This window comes from Rutidosis leptorrhynchoides, chromosome 2 (assembly GCF_046630445.1).
Source record: "Rutidosis leptorrhynchoides isolate AG116_Rl617_1_P2 chromosome 2, CSIRO_AGI_Rlap_v1, whole genome shotgun sequence".
Lineage (NCBI taxonomy): Eukaryota > Viridiplantae > Streptophyta > Magnoliopsida > Asterales > Asteraceae > Rutidosis > Rutidosis leptorrhynchoides.
In genome coordinates this window covers 140,213,459-140,237,546 of record NC_092334.1, presented here as the reverse complement: position 1 = coordinate 140,237,546, position 24,088 = coordinate 140,213,459, and the positions used below count along the sequence as shown (strand labels likewise).

Below are 24,088 nucleotides of genomic sequence, written 5' to 3'. Positions count from 1 at the left end.
AAAATTGGATATTTTTACTAGTTTTAGCTACGTGAAAATTGTAAAAAATCTATACTAATCATATCCTAACTAACTTATATTGTATTATACATGTATTCTAACATATATTATGTAATCTTGAGATACCATAGACACGTATACAATGTTTTGACATATCATATCGACCCATATATATATATATATATATATATATATATATATATATATATATATATATATATATATATATATATATATATATATATATATATTATTTGGAACAACTATAGACACTCTATATGCTGTAATGATCGAGTTCGCTATACAGGGTTGTGGTTGATTCCAAAAATATTTATACTTTGAGTTGTGATCTAGCCTGAGGCTTGTATACACTGGGTCGTGGATTGATCCAAGATAATTTATATTGATTTATTTATGTACTGCTAACTGTGGACAACTAGTTGTAGGCTACTAACGTTGGTCAGCTAACTTATTAACTTAAATCATTAAAACATAATAAAAAATGTTGTGAATATATTTCGATCATACTTTGATATATATATGTACATATTTGTTATAGGTTCGTGAATCGACCTGTGGCCAGTCTTATTTCTCGACGAAGAAAAAATCTGTGAAAGTGAGTTATAGTCCCACTTTTAAAATCTAATATTTTTGGGATGAGAATACATGCAGTTTTATAAATGTTTTACAAAATAGACACAAATACGTGAAACTACTTTCTATGGTAGAATGATCGAAGCAGAATATGCCCCTTTTTGCTTGGTAGCCTAAGAATTAGTAAACCAGTCTACTAATTGATGTGAATCCTAAAGATAGATCTATTGGGCCCAACAAACCCCATCCGTTGTAGCGGATGCTTTAGTACTTTGAAATTATCATGTCCGAAGGATGCCCCGGAATGATGGGGATATTCTATATGCATCTTGTTAATGTCGATTACCAGGTTCACCATATGAATGATTTTTATGCAGATTGCTATTATGCATGCATGTTGTTTATGAGAAATGAAAATATGAAATCTTGTAGTCTATTAATATAATTTGATAAATATATAGGTTAAACCTATAACTCACTAATATTTTTGTTGACGTTTTAAGCATGTTTATTCTCAGGTGATTGTTAAGAGCTTCCGCTGTTGCATGCTAATTTAAGGACAAGAATTGGAGTCAGCATGCTTATAATATATTGTTTAAAAACTGCATTCGGAGATTTAAATTGATGTATAATATTATTGTAAACCAATATGTAATATTCGTGTGTAAAACGTTATCTTTTAGATTATCATTACGTGATAATCTACGTTATGGTTTTTAAACCTTTATCGATAAAATAAAGGTTATGGTTTGTTTTAAAAACGAATGCAGTCTTTGAAAAACGTCTCATATAGAGGTCAAAACCTTGCAACGAAATCAATTAATATAAAACATTTTAATCAATATGAACGGGACATTTCATAATTCACTATGGAGAAACGCATTCTTTACATCAAATTGGTGAAGTGATCACTCTTCATTTGTAGCAATAGCGAAGAGAACTCTGATAGTATCAATATTTGCAACCGAAGAAAAAGTCTCGAAATAATCTATCCCTTAGGTTTGAGTATATCCCTTGGCAACAAGACGGGCTTTGTATCTTTCAATGGTGTCATCTGGTTTTCGTTTAATTGTAAACACCCATTGACATCCTACAGGTTTCTTTTCTTGAAGAATAACACATTTTTCCCATGTGTCATTTTTCTTAAGTGCTTCTATCTCTTCTTCCATGGGCTTTTTCCATTTCTCATATCTCATTGCTTGGTCAACAGTAGTTGGAATTTCTTCAGAGTATAAAGCGGAATTGAATTTTTGTGTAATATCCTCATATCAGGCCTAGATGTAAGATAACCTTTTTGCCCTTAGGCATAATTGTGTGGTTAATTATGCTTTTATTTTAATTATATGTTTAGTGTTATTTTATTATTTGGTTAAGACCAGTTTGTGACAAGGGTCACAGAACAGGTTCGTTTATTTAATTTGGACTCCATTAGGGCAGTCAAATTAAGTACGAAAGTTATCAGATAACTGGTAAATACCCGAGTGTGATGGGTATTGTATTTAACCTAGATATATAAGCAAGAAGTCAGATACTTCTCTCATTTTCTTGAACCTTCCTAACAAATACCCCGTATCTAATTTCTCAATACTTTAAACCCTAGATTTCTAAATTGTGTTCTAGAGCTTAAATCATTCATATCATCATGTTCACTACGATTGATTGAGTCTATTGAAGTAAGAATCAAAGTGTTTCAAGCTCTAATCTTTGAGAAAATGAAGATTTTGTGTTAACTTTATTAAAAGTACAATTTTGAGACAAAATGGTTGATTTTGATGTTGTTTGTGTCAAAATCTTGTGGGTTTATACTTATTGATGTTAAGTGTACTTGATTTGGTCAGTTTAGGGGTAACAAACAAGCTCTAGAGCAAGAATTGGTGATTTTAGGTTGAAACCCATCAATTCTCTGCTGCTGCTGTCTAATGACCCGTCCTAATCCATCTGGACGAATACATTACATTTGATTACATCGCGAGGTACTTGACCTCTATATGATACATTTTACAAACATTGCATTCATTTTTAAAAGACAAACTTTCATTACATCGAAAGTTGACGGCATGCATACTATTTCGTAATATATCCAACTAATAATTGACTTAATAATAATCTTGATGAACTCAACAACTCGAATGCAACGTCTTTTGAAATATGTCATGAATGACTCCAAGTAATATCTCTAAAATGAGCAAATGCACAGCGGAAGATTTCTTTAATACCTGAGAATAAACATGCTTTCAAGTGTCAACCAAAAGGTTGGTGAGTTCATTAGTTTATCATAATCATCATTTTCATCATTTTAATAGACCACAAGATTTTTATTTCCATTTCTCATAAATATACGTCCCATGTATAGAGACAAAAATATCATTCATATGGATTGAACACCTGGTAACCGACATTAACAAGATGCATATAGAATATGCCCAAAATAGAAATCCATCTGTATAATATCAACTCGAAGTACTAAAGCATACCATTTTCCAGTATGGGGGGAGTTAGTGCCCGTAGATCTATCTTTAGGATTCGCGTCAATTAGGGTGTCTGTTCCCTAATTTTTAGGTTATCAAGCTAAAAGGGTGATATTCGGTATTCATAATCCAACCATAGTATGTAGTTTTGAGTACTTGTGTCTATTACGTAAAGCATTTATAAAAACAGCGCATGTATTCTCAGTCCCAAAAATATATATTGCAAAAGCATTTAAAAAGGGAGCAAATGAAACTCACCATACTGTATTTTGTAGTAAAAATACACATAACGATATTGAACAAGTGTAGGGTTGGCCTCGGATTCACGAACCTATATTAATTGTATATCTATTAAATCATATAATCGTAAACGAACAAAAATATATGTATATTATTATTAGTGATATAATTTTTATATTAATAACTTATAGGTTTCATTATTTAATTAAATATATTCATTTTATATATTTTAAGTAATTAAAGATATTAATATAGTTAAGTTATGTGTATTAAATATATTTTTATATAAAGATCCTTTATTTGTTAATTTAACAATAATACTAGATTAAGGATAGTAATAATAATGATAGTAATAATGGTAATAATAATAATAATAATAATAATAAATGTTAATTTTAAAAATGATAATTTTAATAAAGATAATAACTTAAATAATAATAATAATTTTACTAACAATGATGTTTTTAGTAATAAAGATAAAATGATAGTTTTACTAATAATGATTCTTTCAATACTACTATAGTTGTAAAAATAATAACTTTTAATAATAATAACATACTAATAATGATAATCTTATTAATAATGCTTATGTTTATAATAATAATTCTAATATTTATAATGATACTAGTACTAATATAAATGAATATGATAATGAATTTTATTAGGTTCATAATAATAATTTTCGTAATCTAAATACTAAAATTATAAGAATAATAATAATAATATTAGTAATTAGTAACACTTATAATAATAATATTAATAATAATAATAACTTTAATACTTATAACTATGATAATATTGATAATTATAACTATACTACTTAACAATATCAACCATAAATTAACAATACTAATAATAATAATACTCATATTAATAACCACAATAATAATAATAATAACAACAACAACAATAATAATAATAATAATAATAATAATAATAATAATAATAATAATAATAATAATAATAATAATAATTTTTAAGAGTAATAAAACTACCTTAGGAGCCAAATTTAAAAATATTGCACCAGGCAAGGATCGAACCCGAGACCTCTCGGTTACCCAAACACCCACTAAACCATTGCACCATCCTTATTTTTCTGATTAATAATCCAAACCAAAAGTATTTAACCCATACCTCACTGTGTTCATCTTCCTCTTATCAAAATTCAACCACGAATCAAACCCAAACAAAAAAATTGAATTTACTAACTAGTTTTAAGAATTAATATTCAGCATAGAAAATATATTAGTGATAATTTGGATAAAAAAATAAATATATAAAGAAAACTGGTTCTGCTGTCGCGACACTTAACACAAAAAAAAAGTTGTACTAAACCATTGCACCATCCTTATTTTTCTGATTAATAATCCAAACCAAAAGTATTTAACCCATACCTCAATGTGTTCATCTTCCTCTTATGAAAATCCAACCACGAATCAAACCCAAACAAAAAAAATTGAATTTACTAACTGGTTTTAAGAATTAATATTCAGCATAGAAAATATATTAGCGATAATTTGGATAAAAAATAAATATATAAAGAAAACTGGTTCTGCTGTCGCGACACTTAACAAAAAAAAAAGTTGTACCAAACCATTGCACCATCCTTATTTTTCTGATTAATAATCCAAACCAAAAGTATTTAACCCATACCTCACTGTGTTCATCTTCCTCTTATCAAAATCCAACCACGAATCAAACCCAAAAAAAAAAAATTGAATTTACTAACTGGTTTTAAGAATTAATATTCAGCATAGAAAATATATTAGTGATAATTTGGATAAAAAAATAAATATATAAAGAAAACTGGTTCTGCTAAAGTTGTTAATTTCGTATTTTAAGAACGTTTTAGCTAAAGATCCTAACATGAAAAATTTGTTAAATCATACCTATAAACTTTCCAAACCATCAATTTTTCCAGAAACATCAAAACAAATTTGAATTTGGTGATAAACAATTCGTTGACTTTTAAAAACCAAAACTTTGACTTCGAAATTGGAATTTGATATTAGAAATTGGGACTTGAAATTTTGCAGGTAGTTTGAGTAAAGGAAAACTAACAAGATTGCATTATTACATTTTGAAAATTGAATCAAATTCGAGGTTTGGCTAAAAAGTGGAAGAACAGAGGAAGTGAAGCTGTGATGTTTAATTTTTTTGTTTGAATTTCATATTTTGATATAATGGAAGGCAGTATATGATTTATAAAGACGGTGTCTGTGAAGACCCGTCCTAATCCATCCGGACGAAGTCCATATCGATTATAAACGATTCACAACAGTTGATTACATCGCGAGGTACTTGACCTCTATATGATACATTTTACAAACATTGCATTCGTTTTTGAAAAGACAAAATTTCATTACATCGAAAGTTGACAGACATGCATACCATTTCATAATATATCCAACTATAATTGACTTGATAATAATCTTGATGAATTCAACGACTCGAATGCAACGTCTTTTGAAATATGCCATGAATGACTCCAAGTAATATCTATAAAATGAGCAAATACACAGCGGAAGATTTCTTTCGTACCTGAGAATAAACATGCTTTAAAGTGTCAACCAAAAGGTTGGTGAGTTCATTAGTTTAACTTAAACAATCGTTTCCATCATTTTAATAGACCACAAGATTTCAGATTTCCATTTCTCATAAACATACGTCCCATGCATAGAGACAAAAATATCATTCATATGGATTGAACACCTGGTAACCGACATTAACAATATGCATATATAAGAATATCCCCATCATTCCGGGATCCTCCTTCGGACATGATATAAATTTCGAAGTACTAAAACATCCGGTACTTTGGATGGGGCTTGTTGGGCCCGATAGATCTATCTTTAGAGTTCGCGTCAATTAGGGTGTCTGTTCCCTAATTCTTAGATTACCAGACTTAATAAAAACGGCATATTCGATTAGATAATCCAACCATAGAATGTAGTTTCGATTACTTGTGTCTATTTCGTAAAGCATTTATAAAAGCAGCGCATGTATTCTCAGTCCCAAAAATATATATTGCAAAAGCATTTAAAAAGGGAGTAATAAAACTCACGCATATAAATATTGCAAAAAAAAACAGTTATTTAAATATTGCATGTATTCTCAGCCCAAAAATGTAAAGGGTAAAAAGGGAGCAAATGAAACTCACGCATATAAATATTGCAAAAAAAAAAAAAATAGTTATTTAAACATTGCATGTATTCTCAGCCCAAAAATGTAAAGGGTAAAAAGGGAGCAAATGAAACTCACCATACTGTATTTCGTAGTAAAAATACATATAACGTCATTGAACAAGTGCAAGGTTGGCCTTTGATTCACGAACCTAAATTATTTATATATATTTATGTACTTGTCAGTATTTATCTAATACATTAAGTTAAGTCATAGTGTACCACAATCCTAATGCTCGAGTCTAATATGCAAAGATCGACGAAAATTAGTTTGACTCAAAATAATTTTCAAAAGTTTATAAATGATTATTATATAATTTAAATATCGTCGTTTTATATTTTTACAATATTTAAAAGATTTAATAGAGTAAATAATATAATTCATTTATTAATAAATACAATTTTATATTAAAGTATACTTTTATATATCTTAAGTAATAAAATTTATAAAGTTCATTTAATATCATAAAAATATTGTGATAGATTCTATTGAGATAATTTTATTTGATAAAATAGCATTGATAATAATAATTAAAAGTCGTATTATTTTGTAATTATAACAATCAATATTTATATTTACTAACAATGATGTTATTGAAAAATGATAATTCTAATTATGATATCTTTAATATTTACGATATTTTTAATATTAACATTAAAGTAATAATTTTTATTCAAAATGATAATAATAATGATATTTTATAATAACAATGACATTTCTATTAAATTGGTAATTTTTGAATAACTGATAGTTTTTATACCAACGGTACTTTTAATAATACTAGTAATATTGAATATTATAATAATGAATATACTAATAACTATTTTATGTGATAATAATAATAATACTAATTATAATTTTAACGATAATAACTATAAAAATAACAATTCTTAATTATAATAATAATAATAATAATAATAATAATAATAATAATAATAATATTGGCAATTAGATTAGAAATTAGATCAACTATAATAACGACGATAATAATGATCATTTTTACGAAATTTCAATTGGCTATAACTTCTAATCCGTCCATCAGATCCCTTTGTCATCTAAAGGAAAAGTTCTTAATTTTTCGCTAGCTTTCCAACGACATGCATATCTTATATCTTATCTCATCCCTAGTATAACAACCTTTAAGATTCAACATAACCTATCTAGGGGCAATATCAAATATACAAGCATGCATAATTTTATTTTCTCGAGCACTAGTCAGGGATACACTATTGATAAATAAAAGTTAAGTTATGAGTGCTCACGTATCAATATTGAGGTTCAATATTGTAGGAAAGGTACGTAGACGCAACGGAGATGACAAACACTAAATTGACCTCACGGGCATACCTATGAACCATACCCATCACCTCCATAGCCATAACTCATAATTTCCTTAGCCCTATCCTACTCATAAAACTTGTCTTGAAATGACCCGCTCATGACTTCGTCGTAATATTTTATGTATAATACTAATAATACTAATACTAATAATAATACCATATTACAATAATAATATTAGGATTAATAATAATAATTTTAATAATAATAATAATAAATATAATATATAGAGAGAGTATCGTGAAAGATAGATGGATATTTGAGCTCGTAGAACCAGAATTCGATTATTTATGGGACTTGAACCTCACCTACTCCCCATGCTTTATCCAGCTCATACGCATGATTTAACTTTGTCGACACTCATTTTTAACATAATATCACACGTATCATTCTTTTACATAATGTATATATATATTATTTTATATATAATATATTTAATCTTTAGAATTAATTAAATATTATATTATATTTATGCTCATGGTAAAAATATAATTTTTACAAAAATGACACGGTCGTGGTCTCACGACTCATGTACCACTTTCTGTTTTTTGGGCGCACTTTCGTACGTTTAGAAAACTAGCCCTTTATGTTACGTGACGTGTACCTTTTACAAAAATTAAGCTTACATAGCAATGAATTACTTTTATAAAAATATGACTTATAAAGTTGAGCATTGTGATCATTTCCTTCTATAAAATAAAGTCTCGTTGTTTGTCAAAATATTTTATTTTAAAATAAACGTTTTGTGAAATGTACCTTTATTAGTAACTAGACTTAAATTAATTAAAAACTAACCCACTCAAAGTGTAACTTAATCTTTTGAGTGTTTTGGTCATTTACTTTTATAATTCATAATCTTGTTATTTATCAAAGCCTATTTATTAATATTAGTTTAATATCAAAACGTTTTATGACTAACTTGATATTATAAATGTATCACTTCGAAAAGTATATATATATTTTCATTTTAAAAAATATAAACTCGTACGTATCGTGTAATGGAAATGTTAAAGTAATAATATAATACTTAGTTTTTTTTTCAAACTAACACTAATTCAAAAGTTTACTTTAAATCCGTTTAGAAAATCTTCTAACACGTTACGTTTACACTTCAAACTTAATTTGATATAATCCATATATGCACCAACGTCTAGTTTAATTTCCTTAAACTTTCTAACTAATATATCTTAACATCTAACGACTCAAATAATCAGGTTCTATTATATCGAAAAACGTTTTCGCATGTTGAAGGTAAATCAATCTAATATTATAAAATTCAATTCTCCACCAACCTTTTTCTAATCCTCAATAATAACACTTTTGTTCCTACCCGAAATCACTTTACCAAATATTCCGAATATCGTTAAAAATAAAGGTTTCCTAATTCAAAGTGGATCTCATAACAGATACTCTTAATCATAATTCAATGTATCTGATAATTCAATCATTTGATATTATCTTTTAATCTCATCGATAAACTTACATCGAACAAATACGTTCGTAAAAAGTATTATTCATTCAATACCTTGATAACATTTCTAAATTCATAAAATAGATCTCATAGCTTATATTCATATCAACTAATCCGTTCAATGTTTTATAATATATGTCAATCTAATAAGCACACATGTATATATACATATATATTTATTTACACGTAATTGTTCGTGAATCGTTTGGCATGGCCAAAGGGTATTTATTTAAATGAATATAATTTCAAAACTTTCGAGACTCAATCATTACAGATTTGCTTATCGTGTCGAATATATATAAAGGTTAAAGTTTAAATTTGTTCGGAAATCTCCGGGTCATCACAGTACCTACCCGTTAAAAGAAATTTCGTCCCGAAATTTGATAGAGGTTGTCATGGCTAACAGTAACAGTGTTTTCATGACGTATATGAACTGATAATTAGGGTTTTATCATCATTGATTAATATAGATAAAATTATTTGTTTTTGTGAAGAGCACGAATGAAGCTATCACTTAAGAGTGAAAATGAATAAAAGTAAGTTTGACTTAACCGGTGTCGTAGTCAAGATTGATTTCCGGAATTCAAGGAATTTAGAAGAAATCTTCATATTAAGATTTGATTCTTCGGTAATTAAGGAGATTCAGATCTTCTTTGATTAAACGCGATATTCTGCTTCGATTGCTCTGTCGAAAATTTTCCTATAAATCCATCCTCTCCATTTCCTTACAACTCACACCTTCTATTCTTTCTTTCTCAATTCCTACTTTAAAGTATTCGTCAATATGCTCTATCCAGTTCTGATTCTCGATATACTTCTAACTTTCATATCGGTCATTCTTCTTTTTTTTCATCTACCGCCGGAAGAATCTATTTACTTCTACTATGCTCTTGGGTTTATAGTGTTCCTAGTTCTCCCGTGTCTTTATATTGCTATATGCATCGATATATATGGTTTATAATTTCTGGTTTGTCATTGGGCTTTATATGTTCCCTTATATTTCAAAGTCTCTGCTTCTGTCTTCTATAATCATTATCATTCACAGTTAATGCTCTCTTTTATTTGCTGCAATTTATACCCCAATTTCTATTTCGGAGTTTTGTCCTTTCGTTTCTTCTTCTTGCGATTAAGCACCGCTTGTAATGGTCCAGAATTCACAAATATGAATTTTGAAATGAACATTGTTAATGTTCTAGGAAGGAAATTGTGATGGCACGATCTTGACTTGTCAAATTACTAAAATACCTTGGAAAAGGCCGAATCATCAAGAAATATTTTCTTGATATTTTAGAGGTTAAATAGAATACAAGAGCCGTATAACATGGCACATGATGATGTTATGATCTGTGAATCATCACGTTCCATTTAGAAACTCAGCATGACTTACTGTAATATAATCACATTGATCAAGTGTCATTATATTATACTAATTCATACTTCAGTTCCCAACACTACTTCAAAATATTCCTATTTTAAACTTGAATGTTTCAGAATTTAGAAACTAAAATAGTTTCTTTTATGATGTAATACAGATAGCGCGAAGAGGTAAATGATTTCAAATAAGAAAAATTAAGAAAATATCTTCAGAAATATGGAGGATATTTATAATGAAAGATATGATGATATTTTAGAATTTCTAATATCAGAGGATGATGAAGAATATTGTCCGCGGGGGTTTAGAGTTAGGAGCAAGGTATTCGTTAATGACTTCAGCAGATACTGAATTATTTGGATCCTTTGAAGTCAGGTTCAGTCTTTGTAATTTGTCCACAGCCTCCTTCCTACTTTGCTCAATCCGTTTTCCAGTTCCAAGACTTCTCTTTTTCTGCGCTTTGCCAGCACACCTATTCATTATCATCAAACTTTTACTGTTAAGGTCGTTTATAGTTTTTTTTTTTTTGCTGCTTCATCAGTATTTTTCCATTTTCGGAGAACCAATTCGTAGTTCGAAGTGTTTTTCAGAATCTTCACATTCAAATTAAGTCCAGAAGATATACGTTATATATACACATATAACTGTTGGCGTAGACATGCTGCGAGATTTCAAAATACTGATTGCTAATTCCCAATGATTCGTATGAAAATTCTCATTACAAGATGCGAATGAGTAAATGATGGGGGTTTCAATGAATAATTATAATGACTTTTTGGAGAGGCTAAAGTCAAAGGGTAATGAAGTTGTTGATACATCTGTTAATAATGTGGTGGAATGTAAAAGGTTCCCTGATAACGATGGTGTATATCTCAAGGTTATAATAAGGTTAGTCTGACTGAAAAGTCGAAGTTGACTTGCTGGAGCTGTGACGAAACTGGCTACTTTGAATAGGAGTCGCAAAGTTATTTTTGCTAATAAATGCTAAAGAATCTGACGCGGATACGTTGTTTAAACTTTTACTTTGGTTTCAAGAGTTTTTCGGGTACATAACTGTGGGTAACATGTGGTTGGATCATCATCTCGATTGCTCATCATTCGAAGTGTCTTCAGAAATTTTCGAAGGGTTTGAACACAGATTGTAATCGTTAACATACATTTGATGTTCTAACACAGTTTTGAAGTCAAAATATAGCTTGTGAAAGATGTAAGGATCTAAGAGTGATGATTTTGGTCATATCTTAAGTTGAATTTTGAAATTTCAAAATCAGAATATGTAATTAAATTTTGAATGAGTATGGTTGTTTTGATTTCTATAAAAGAATGTATATTGTTGTGAAAGTAGGGAGTATAATGGATAATTTGCTGAATCAGATTCGAAGAATGTAATATATTAATTGTGAATTTATATATCTCTCGGGTATTACCTACCCGTTAAAAAAAATTTCACAATTAATATTTTGTACAAAAGAATTTTATTACAGTCTTTATGAAAATATATATATGTATATTTTCTTCAGATGTAACATAGATTTAATGAGTTAATGTTAAATTAAACTCATTTGATTTACGGTTGAAACTAGAATTGAATAATTCCTAAAGGCTTTAAAAAGTACATAACTTTTACGCAGTATTTCTTTAATGACTTTGAAATTATGAATCAATACTTCGTTATTTGTTGATGTATGATGTTCGGTTCGTGGAATTCTTGTGAATTTCGCAAAGTACGAATGATGTTATCTGAAAAGTTTCGGGTACATCGATGATGAAAGTGTAAAATCAAATATATACTTGATTTATTATGAATTGGAATTTGTTGAATTGCGACAGAGATTGTAGTTAACGCTGGTTAAGTTGCGGCCGAAGGACGTACATTATTGCATATTTGTAATATGAATTAACAGAGAAGTTAAGATTCACACACAATAGCTTAGCACGGAAAGATTTATTTTTATTTCAAAATATATAAAATATACATATAATTTCTTCAAAGGGAATGAGTTAATTCTTCATAACTCATTGATACAATATACGGGTTATTGATTCGTAATGATGTCCATAGTGATTCTTGAGCTGACAGAGTTTGTGATGTTATAGGTGTTGTTGATTCTGATGTTGACTGTACTGATGATGCTGGTGACGCTGACGGTACTGTTGATGCTGTTGGTAAAACAAGTTTAGCTTGTTAATCACACACCATTTTTGTCAGGGTTTCTACTCTTCCTTCTATCATTTTGGTTCGCTTAACTGATTTATGGTTAGGGCTAGATTAGATAATCTCTAAGACTTTAGAGATTACATAATCTGCGCGAAATATTTCTCCAATGAAGTTATGAATTAATACTTCGTCGGTTATTGTTGTTGGTATTCCTTGGTATCTACAGGGCGTATGACATTGGTGCTCGTGGGACAGAGTGTAAAGTTGAGGTTTACGACGTGATTGTGGTTGGGGTGGTAATGGTACTATTGGCGTTGATGATGGTGTTACTGGTTATGCTGCTGATGCTGCTGCTGGTGTTTGTAATCTCTGCACCATATTCTCCAAAGCCACTACCCGAGCGCGAAGCTCGTTGACTTCTTCTATTACACCAGGGTGATTGTCGGTTCGGACGAGCGGATAAATAAAATCTAAAATTTGATGTAATATATAATCGTGACGAGATACTCTGGAAATGAGCGAGAAAATGGTGTTTCGAACAGGTTCGCCGGTAAGTGCTTCAGGTTCTTCATCAAGAGGGCAATGTGGTGGATGGAAGGGATCACCTTCTTCTTGTCTCCAATGATTGAGGAGGCTACGAACCCATCCCCAATTCATCCAGAATAGGTGATGACTGATTGGTTGATCTATTCCGGTCACACTGCTTTCGGAGCTGGAGTGGGATTCCATTTCGAAATCCGAGGAACTTGAATTAATGATGAATTCCATTTCGTACGATTGAATAAGGATTTTTATTTTTTTTTCGATATGAAATGATATTCGGTTATTGGATGGTATTCTAATTACATAGAATATCCATATATATAGAACAAAAGATTTTGTAAATTACGGAGGAATTTACGGGATATATCAGGCAACGTTTACAGTAATAGATACGATAAGATATGATTTAGCAGATACGCTAAGATATGAATTTTTGTCTATACACTATTAATGCAATCAATGCAGCAAGACGTGTCTTAGACTAAAAATGATAAGCAGGTAATTTCCTGAGGATGATAAGTAGCTAATTTTTGACACAAAATGATAAGCAAAACTATTGACGTGCAGACACGGTCGAAGTCCAGACTCACTAATGCATCCTATCGACTTATCTGTTAGACACACTAATGCAGACCTGGTTCGCTAAGACCACCGCTCTGATACCAATTGTGAAGACCCGTCCTAATCCATCCGGACGAAGTCCATATCGATTATAAACGATTCACAACAGTTGATTACATCGCGAGGTACTTGACCTCTATATGATACATTTTACAAACATTGCATTCGTTTTTGAAAAGACAAAATTTCATTACATCGAAAGTTGACAGACATGCATACCATTTCATAATATATCCAACTATAATTGACTTGATAATAATCTTGATGAACTCGACGACTCGAATGCAACGTCTTTTGAAATATGCCATGAATGACTCCAAGTAATATCTATAAAATGAGCAAATACACAGCGGAAGATTTCTTTCGTACCTGAGAATAAACATGCTTTAAAGTGTCAACCAAAAGGTTGGTGAGTTCATTAGTTTAACTTAAACAATCGTTTCCATCATTTTAATAGACCACAAGATTTCAGATTTCCATTTCTCATAAACATACGTCCCATGCATAGAGACAAAAATATCATTCATATGGATTGAACACCTGGTAACCGACATTAACAATATGCATATATAAGAATATCCCCATCATTCCGGGATCCTCCTTCGGACATGATATAAATTTCGAAGTACTAAAACATCCGGTACTTTGGATGGGGCTTGTTGGGCCCGATAGATCTATCTTTAGAGTTCGCGTCAATTAGGGTGTCTGTTCCCTAATTCTTAGATTACCAGACTTAATAAAAACGGCATATTCGATTAGATAATCCAACCATAGAATGTAGTTTCGATTACTTGTGTCTATTTCGTAAAGCATTTATAAAAGCAGCGCATGTATTCTCAGTCCCAAAAATATATATTGCAAAAGCATTTAAAAAGGGAGTAATAAAACTCACGCATATAAATATTGCAAAAAAAACAGTTATTTAAACATTGCATGTATTCTCAGCCCAAAAATGTAAAGGGTAAAAAGGGAGCAAATGAAACTCACGCATATAAATATTGCAAAAAAAAATAGTTATTTAAACATTGCATGTATTCTCAGCCCAAAAATGTAAAGGGTAAAAAGGGAGCAAATGAAACTCACCATACTGTATTTCGTAGTAAAAATACATATAACGTCATTGAACAAGTGCAAGGTTGGCCTTTGATTCACGAACCTAAATTATTTATATATATTTATGTACTTGTCAGTATTTATCTAATACATTAAGTTAAGTCATAGTGTACCACAATCCTAATGCTCGAGTCTAATATGCAAAGATCGACGAAAATTAGTTTGACTCAAAATAATTTTCAAAAGTTTATAAATGATTATTATATAATTTAAATATCGTCGTTTTATATTTTTACAATATTTAAAAGATTTAATAGAGTAAATAATATAATTCATTTATTAATAAATACAATTTTATATTAAAGTATACTTTTATATATCTTAAGTAATAAAATTTATAAAGTTCATTTAATATCATAAAAATATTGTGATAGATTCTATTGAGATAATTTTATTTGATAAAATAGCATTGATAATAATAATTAAAAGTCGTATTATTTTGTAATTATAACAATCAATATTTATATTTACTAACAATGATGTTATTGAAAAATGATAATTCTAATTATGATATCTTTAATATTTACGATATTTTTAATATTAACATTAAAGTAATAATTTTTATTCAAAATGATAATAATAATGATATTTTATAATAACAATGACATTTCTATTAAATTGGTAATTTTTGAATAACTGATAGTTTTTATACCAACGGTACTTTTAATAATACTAGTAATATTGAATATTATAATAATGAATATACTAATAACTATTTTATGTGATAATAATAATAATACTAATTATAATTTTAACGATAATAACTATAAAAATAACAATTCTTAATTATAATAATAATAATAATAATTATAATAATAATAATATTGGCAATTAGATTAGAAATTAGATCAACTATAATAACGACGATAATAATGATCATTTTTACGAAATTTCAATTGGCTATAACTTCTAATCCGTCTATCAGATCCCTTTGTCATCTAAAGGAAAAGTTCTTAATTTTTCGCTAGCTTTCCAACGACATGCATATCTTATATCTTATCCCATCCCTAGTATAACAACCTTTAAGATTCAACATAACCTATCTAGGGGCAATATCAAATATACAAGCATGCATAATTTTATTTTCTCGAGAACTAGTCAGGGATACACTATTGATAAATAAAAGTTAAGTTATGAGTGCTCACGTATCAATATTGAGGTTCAATATTGTAGGAAAGGTACGTAGACGCAACGGAGATGACAAACACTAAATTGACCTCACGGGCATACCTATGAACCATACCCATCACCTCCATAGCCATAACTCATAATTTCCTTAGCCCTATCCTACTCATAAAACTTGTCTTGAAATGACCCGCTCATGACTTCGTCGTAATATTTTATGTATAATACTAATAATACTAATACTAATAATAATACCATATTACAATAATAATATTAGGATTAATAATAATAATTTTAATAATAATAATAATAAATATAATATATAGAGAGAGTATCGTGAAAGATAGATGGATATTTGAGCTCGTAGAACCAGAATTCGATTATTTATGGGACTTGAACCTCACCTACTCCCCATGCTTTATCCAGCTCATACGCATGATTTAACTTTGTCGACACTCATTTTTAACATAATATCACACGTATCATTCTTTTACATAATGTATATATATATATTATTTTATATATAATATATTTAATCTTTAGAATTAATTAAATATTATATTATATTTATGCTCATGGTAAAAATATAATTTTTACAAAAATGACACGGTCGTGGTCTCACGACTCATGTACCACTTTCTGTTTTTCGGGCGCACTTTCGTACGTTTAGAAAACTAGCCCTTTATGTTACGTGACGTGTACCTTTTACAAAAATTAAGCTTACATAGCAATGAATTACTTTTATAAAAATATGACTTATAAAGTTGAGCATTGTGATCATTTCCTTCTATAAAATAAAGTCTCGTTGTTTGTCAAAATATTTTATTTTAAAATAAACGTTTTGTGACATGTACCTTTATTAGTAACTAGACTTAAATTAATTAAAAACTAACCCACTCAAAGTGTAACTTAATCTTTTGAGTGTTTTGGTCATTTACTTTTATAATTCATAATCTTGTTATTTATCAAAGCCTATTTATTAATATTAGTTTAATATCAAAACGTTTTATGACTAACTTGATATTATAAATTTATCACTTCGAAAAGTATATATATATTTTCATTTTAAAAAATATAAACTCGTACGTATCGTGTAATGGAAATGTTAAAGTAATAATATAATACTTAGTTTTTTTTTCAAACTAACACTAATTCAAAAGTTTACTTTAAATCCGTTTAGAAAATCTTCTAACACGTTACGTTTACACTTCAAACTTAATTTGATATAATCCATATATGCACCAACGTCTAGTTTAATTTCCTTAAACTTTCTAACTAATATATCTTAACATCTAACGACTCAAATAATCAGGTTCTATTATATCGAAAAACGTTTTCGCATGTTGAAGGTAAATCAATCTAATATTATAAAATTCAATTCTCCACCAACCTTTTTCTAATCCTCAATAATAACACTTTTGTTCCTACCCGAAATCACTTTACCAAATATTCCGAATATCGTTAAAAATAAAGGTTTCCTAATTCAAAGTGGATCTCATAACAGATACTCTTAATCATAATTCAATGTATCTGATAATTCAATCATTTGATATTATCTTTTAATCTCATCGATAAACTTACATCGAACAAATACGTTCGTAAAAAGTATTATTCATTCAATACCTTGATAACATTTCTAAATTCATAAAATAGATCTCATAGCTTATATTCATATCAACTAATCCGTTCAATGTTTTATAATATATGTCAATCTAATAAGCACACATGTATATATACATATATATTTATTTACACGTAATTGTTCGTGAATCGTTTGGCATGGCCAAAGGGTATTTATTTAAATGAATATAATTTCAAAACTTTCGAGACTCAATCATTACAGATTTGCTTATCGTGTCGAATATATATAAAGGTTAAAGTTTAAATTTGTTCGGAAATCTCCGGGTAATCATAGTGTCACTTAAATGAATCATTTATCAACTACAATTAGATGGAATTATACAAGGAGGCAGTCGGCAGAATTCTTATTCAGACAAGAGAGAAGAAACAAAAAAATTAAAAAGTAGATAGTGAGGTTTAACAATTTCGTACGATAATTGATCTTGATACTTAACAAAATCAGACAGGAAACAAGATTAGCACCGTTTTGATTATGATATCTAACAGAATGAATTATTCCAAATATATAATTATTTGTTTTTATGTTTTATTAATAATAGATGAATAAAAAAATAATACAGTTAATATAATATCATAATAATAAATTCGAAATGTTGCTAGTAATAATAATAAAATGATAAAAGTAATAATGAAAATGATAATGCTAAATAAAAATGTTAATTATTATAATAATCATATTAAAATGAAAAATTTGAAATAATAATAACTAATAATATTTAAGTTACAACTAATTTATAATTTTATTCATTTTCATAATAATATTTATATTTATTATCTTTATTTTGATACTCATATCTTTGAAATTATAATAATAATAATAATAATCATAATAAAATAGTTTACAATAATAACAATAATAATTCTTAATGATAATGGTAAGAATAATATATAACAATAATACTAATATTGATCATATTAACTAAAATTAAAATTCTACTACTAGATTATAGTAATAATGATATTAATAATGATAACATTCATAATACTATATTAATTATAATAACTATTTATATTATTATTGATAATAATATTATTAGTAATAATAATATATCAATTTATATATATCAAGTTTCATATTCGTATATTATATTTATAGTACTAACTTCGATGTTAATATTGAAAATAATAATATTACTATACCATTTATTTTAATTTATAATTTCAATTTAATATATTACAATTTCATATTTTTAACTATGTGGTATATAATAACATATATTCAATATTTAATATTTATTCATTATATATACGTATTACAATATACATATAATATTAATTATGTTTAAGAATCATATATATTTATATATGTATATATATGTATGTATGTACATATTTATTTACAAACAATTATTCGTGAATCATTGGGCACAGTCAGAGGGTAAATGATTTCATGTAAACTATTTCAACGATTTTGAAACTCAACTTTATAGACTTTGCTTATCGTGTCAGAAACATATAAAGATTAAGTTTAAATTTGGTCGGAAATTTCCGGGTCGTCACAGTACCTACCCGTTAAAGAAATTTCATCCCGAAATTTGATTGGGATGGTCATGGCTGACAATAAGTATGTTTTCATGACGCATACGAGTTAGAAATTTAGAGTTTTATCATCAGTTAATAATATGAATAAAATAATTCGATTACTCGAGGTGTACGAGTGAAGCTATCACAAAATAGTGAATGAAATAAATTGGAATTCGTCTTAACTTTTGACGTAGTCACAGTAGATTTCCAGAATTTAAGGAATTTAGAAAGAATCTTTGAAATCTAAAAGATTTGATTCTTCGGCTAGTAAGGAAATTAAGATCTCTATAATTAAATACGGTGATCTGCCTTGATTACTCTGTCTGATATTTCCATTATAAATTAAACTTTTTCAGTTCCATTATTTTCTACCACTCCCATTTTCTATACTTTAATTCATATTTCCAAATTATCAGTCAATATGCTTCATCCAGTTTTAATTCTGGATATATTCTTGACTTTCTTATCAATCCTTCTCCTTTTTCATCTACCACCGGAGGAATTTATCTTCTTCCATTATTACCTTGGGGTTATAGTGTTTTTAATTCTCCCGTGTCTTTACGTTGCAATGCGTATTGATATACACGGTTTGTAATTTAAGTGTTGTTGTCGAGCTATATACTTTCCTTTAAATTTCAGAGCTCCATGCTTATGTTTTTTTTTCCGACTTTAAGTCAAGCGAATAATGGTCCAGAATTCGTAGATATGAATTTCGGAATGAACATAGTTAATGTTCTAAGAGAGAAATTGTAATAGCACGATCTTGATTGGTTAAATTACCAGAGTTCAAGAGAAAAGATAGAATTATCAAGAAACTATGTTATTGATATGTTTGGAGATTAGGTAGAATGTAAGAGTCGTGTAATATGACACATGATGACGTTATGATATGTGAATCATCACGTTCCATTAGAAACTCAGCATGACTTACTGTAATATAATCACGTTGATCAAGTGTCATTATATTATACTAACTCATGCATCAATTTCCAACACTACTTCAAAAAACATTCATATTTTAAATTCAAATTTTTCAGAATTTAGAAACTAAAACAGTTTCCTTTATGATGTAATACAGATAACACGAAGAGATTAATGATTTCAGGTAAGAATAGTTATGAAAATATCTTCAGAAATATGGAGGATATTTATAATGAAAGATACGATGATATCTTGGAATTTCTAATATCGAAGGATGGTGAAGAAAATTTGTCCACAAGAGTTTAGAGTCAGAAGCAAGGTATTCGATAATGACTTCAGTAGATAATGAATCATTTGGATTCTTTGAAGGCAGGTTTAGTCTTTGTGATTTGTCCACGACTTCCTTCATAGTTTTGCATAATCCATTTTTCGGTACTAAAATTTCCATTGAGCATTTCCAACCTTCCATTCCTTATTATCAAACTTTTGGCCGTTTAGATCATCTACAATTTTGCTGTTTCCTCTGCATTTAATGCTACCATATCTGAATCGGCGGTTATCAATCCGAAGTGGTTTCAGGAGAATTGTGTTTTAGATGATTAAACGCTGATGATAATATGGTGGAATATAAAAGGTTCTTTGGTAACAATAAATGAGCACGCATATATATCAAGGTTATAATAAGGTTGTTTCGAATGAAAAGTCAAAGTTGACTTGCTGGAGCTGTGACAAAATTTGCTACTTTGAAAGGAATCACCAAGTTATTTTGGGTAATAATAATACTAAAGGAATTAGCACAGATACGTGTTAAACGTTTACTCAGGTTCTGAGAGTTTTTCAGGTGCATAACTATATGCATCAATCTTTTCTTCCGTAGATGAAGTGCGGTTGGTTCATCTTTTCGATTGAGGTATTTTCAAGAATCATGAAAGGTTTGTACGCAGATTGTAATCGTCAAGATACAAATGAGGTTTAAGATGAAATCAAGTGGCAAACTTAAAGAAATTTTTAGTTTCATATGTTATAATCAATATTTTAATTCATTTTAATTGTCCAATGTTGTTAGTCCACAATCGATAGTCCACAGTTAACAGTCCAATAATTCATATATAGTTTAATTTATAATATTCGAATTAATTAATACGTATCGTGACCCGTGTACATGTCTCAGACTCGATCACAACTCAAAGTATATATATTATTGTAGAATCAACCTCAACCCTGTATAGGTAACTCAAACATTACTGCATATAGAGTGTCTATGGTTATTCCAAATAATATATATAGATGTGTCGATATGATATGTCAAAACCTTGTATACGTGTCCCGATATTTAAAGTGCGTAAAATAAATAACAGAAATTAAATGACAATAAATAAAATTGCGAGAATTTAAATTGCGATAAATAAATGTAATAAGGAATTAACAGTTACCTAGGAACAGTTAGCTAGGACTTTGTTAGCGTGGATTCTTAACAGAATTTCTCATAGTTAATTTGTTTGTTTCTAACAAATTTTATTTTGTCCAATGTTTTTTCATTATGCCACTTGTTGGATTCTGATAGGTCAAAATCCAAATATGAAATTGAATGAAAATGGTTATCCTACGATGAACAGATACGTATATCGGTGGTTGTAAGTAGGATAGTAAATGACTGTTGTATCAGATTTGAAGAATGTACAGTGTAACTTATTAATGTGGAATCTAAATATTCCTCGGGTATTACCTATCCGTTAAAATATTTTCACCATTAACAGTTTGTACAAAAGACTTTTTTTTATTATTACAATCTTTATGAAAATATACTTGCATATATATTTTCTTCAGATGTAATCTTAGATTGAATGAATTAATATAGTATTAAACTCATTTGGTTTACCGTCAAAACTAGAATACATAATCTCTAAAACATTAGAGATTACACAATCGCCATGAAGAATGAAGATAATTGATGTAGAACGATACGTAGAACGATGATTATACTCGAGGTACAGAATGAGATGTTGAGGCGTGTGTTGTTGATGGTACGGGTGCTGTTACTGATGGTACTGTTGGTGCCGGTGATGTTGATGAAGCTGGTATGTTTTGCACCATATTTTCCAAGGCTACAACTCGGGCTCGAAGCTCGTTGACTTATTACTCTGGGATGATTGTCGGTAGGAACGAGCGGATGAATAAGGTTTAGAATTTTAGATAGAATATAATTTTGGTGAGATATTCGGGAAATGAGGGTGAAAATGGTGTTTCGAATGGGTTCGCCGGTAAGTGCTTCAGGTTCTTCGCCAAGAATGCATGTTGGTAGGTGGAAACGATCACCTTCTTCTCATCGGAGCTTAGGTGAATATCCATGTCGGAATAGCTATCGGAATAACTATCGGAATAGCTATTGAAATCTGAGGGACTCGAACTGGTTGAGGGATTCATCTCGTACAATCAGATGAAGGATTTTTGATAATAAATATATTATAGGATGTAGATTAGTACCCTACAATACATAATTTACATATGCATATATAATACTAAAATCTCATAAGTTACGGAGGAATCTACGAAAGCTGTCAGGCAAAGGTGACAATAACAGATACGCTAAGATACGAATTTTGTCTATACACTATTCATGCAGTCAATGCAATAAGATGTGTCTAGACTAAGAATGATAAGCAAGTGATTCCCTAGGAATGATTAGCAGGTAATTTTCAACACGAAATGATAAGCAAAACTTTTGACATGCAGACACGGTCGAAGTCCAGACTCACTAATGCAAGACCTGGTTAGCTAAGACCACTGCACTGATACCACACTCTAATGACCCGTCCTAATCCATCTGGACGAATACATTAAATTTGGTTACATCGCGAGGTACTTGACCTCTATATGATACATTTTACAAACATTGCATTCGTTTTTAAAAGACAAACTTTCATTACATCGAAAGTTGACGGCATGCATACTATTTCGTAATATATCCAACTAATAATTGACTTAATAATAATCTTGATGAACTCAATGACTCGAATGCAACGTCTTTTGAAATATGTCATGAATGACTCCAAGTAATATCTCTAAAATGAGCAAATGCATAGCGGCAGATTTCTTTAATAACTGAGAATAAAAATGCATTCAAGTGTCAACCAAAAGGTTGGTGAGTTCATTAGTTTATCATAATCATTCATTTTTATCATTTTAATAGACCACAAGATTTTCATTTCCATTTCTCATAAATATACGTCCCATGCATAGAGACAAAAATATCATTCATATGGGTTGAACACCTGGTAACCGACATTAACAAGATGCATATAGAATATCCCCAAAACAGAAATCCATCTGTATAATATAAACTCAAAGTACTAAAGCATACCATTTTCTAGTATGGGAGGAGTTAGTGGCCATAGATCTACCTTTAGGATTCGCGTCAATTAGGGTGTCTGTTCCCTAATTCTTAGGTTACCAAGCTAAAAGGGTGATATTCGGTATTCATAATCCAACCATAGAATATAGTTTTGAGTACTTGTGTCTATTACGTAAAGCATTTATAAAAACAGTGCATGTATTCTCAGTCCCAAAAATATATATTGCAAAAGCATTTAAAAAGGGAGCAAATGAAACTCACCATACTGTATTTTATAGTAAAAATACACATAACGATATTGAACAAGTGTAGGGTTGGCCTCGGATTCACGAACCTATATTAATTGTATATCTAAATCATATAATCGTAAACGAACAAAAATATATTTATATTATTATTAGTGATATAATTTTTATATTAATAA

General features: G+C 29.0%; 1 pseudogene; it reads right to left on the bottom strand.

The window, feature by feature from the left end:
• The window catches only part of LOC139888303 (LRR receptor-like serine/threonine-protein kinase FEI 2), a 194,056-nt pseudogene that overhangs the window by 54,497 nt on the left and 115,471 nt on the right, over positions 1–24,088 (bottom strand).